This window comes from Gossypium arboreum, chromosome 1 (genome assembly GCF_025698485.1).
Source record: "Gossypium arboreum isolate Shixiya-1 chromosome 1, ASM2569848v2, whole genome shotgun sequence".
Lineage (NCBI taxonomy): Eukaryota > Viridiplantae > Streptophyta > Magnoliopsida > Malvales > Malvaceae > Gossypium > Gossypium arboreum.
In genome coordinates, this window is record NC_069070.1 from 111,522,414 (window position 1) to 111,523,855 (window position 1,442).

The 1,442-nt window shown below is 34.3% G+C and overlaps 1 long non-coding RNA gene across 1 annotated transcript; it reads left to right on the forward strand.

Annotated features, from left to right (window-relative positions):
- LOC128295140 (uncharacterized) lies at positions 1-1,098 on the forward strand. The gene is made up of 2 exons (XR_008285464.1): positions 1-97; positions 911-1,098. It is a non-coding gene; the product is annotated as an uncharacterized LOC128295140 (long non-coding RNA).
- The last annotated feature ends 344 nt before the right edge of the window (positions 1,099-1,442 follow it).

Below are 1,442 nucleotides of genomic sequence, written 5' to 3' on the forward strand. Positions count from 1 at the left end.
TGTTATTTTAGATCAAGAAAGACGTGGAATCGACCTCAATCGAGGAAAAGAAAAGATTGTGGACTAAATTGCAAAATCTTTGTATTTTGGTACCAAGGTAAGTTCATGTGTAAATAATGTAGCATAATTGTTATTTTTAAGTCATTGATATTAATTATGTGTTATGCTGAATTTTATTATGAAATGTATGCTTTGTGGTTAATTTCAAATAATATGTAAATTATGTGAACTACTTGTTAAATATAATTGTTACCGAGTATTGATTTGGCATTCTACGGAAGACGGCAAGGATAAGTGTTCGAGGAAAAGCCCGTTTGAACCTTAGGAATAGATTAGGATACAAGTGACATGTCACTAGGATGGTTGAGCATCCGAACTCGTTGAGTTGAGTCCGAGTTCACTTATGGATGCGAATGTCCGAACTCGTTGAGTTGAGTCCGAGTTCGTGAGATGTAACTAGGCATCCGAACTCGTTGAGTTGAGTCCGAGTTCACTTATGGATGCGAACGCCCGAGCTCGTTGAGTTGAGTCCGAGTTCGCTTATGGGCGGTTACATGATTGCTTGATTGAATATGTGGCACTTATGTGCAAGTTATCCATGTATCCGAATTATATTCGATGTGTTCAACGGGTAAAGTTCTACTCAAATGGAGGAAAATTTTGAGATGTAAAGAGACGTATTGGTAAGTGATATGAAATGGATATTTTGGACAGGTATGTATTTAACCCTCGGGTTGAGTATTGATACAACCACGATAAGGTAATAAGATGATGAAGATGATTAAAATGTGATATGTGTTTTAGTGATGTATGCTAATGTTGACCGGTATAACTGTTTGTTATGTTACTTATTATTTGCATATGAACTTACTAAGCATTTATGCTTACTCCTCCTTCTTACTCATTGTAGTTTTGGACAAGCCAGCTCAGGAGTCGGGATAGGTCGAAGGCTCAGTCACACTATCCAGAAGATTTTTGGTAAATGGCTTGTAAATTTAAGTATGGCATGTATAGCAATATACCCATTTTGTGTAAATGATCTTATGGTATGGTTGTGAAATGGTTGAGGAAATGCTTGATAATGATAAATTAGGAAAATGGTTAGTTTAGATTATGTTTGATGTTAAGGAAAACTATTAAGATACTTAGTGCATAAAAACTCATAAAAGGATGAAATTTACCATAAACAGAATACCGCAGCAATACTAACGCGAGTTTGAAAATTTACTAAAATCATAGAAATTGAATTTGGTGGTGAAATACATATCAAATTGAAGCTTATTATGTCTAGTTTCACATGAAACAAATGAAACAAGTAAAGGAAGTATATGTTAGAAGATATTTTAATTTTAGTGAAACAGAGTCATAGCAGTTTCTGAATCCCTGTTCCTACTTTAGAAATTCACCATAAATTGTAAAGATATAATTAGGTGGTGTATTTT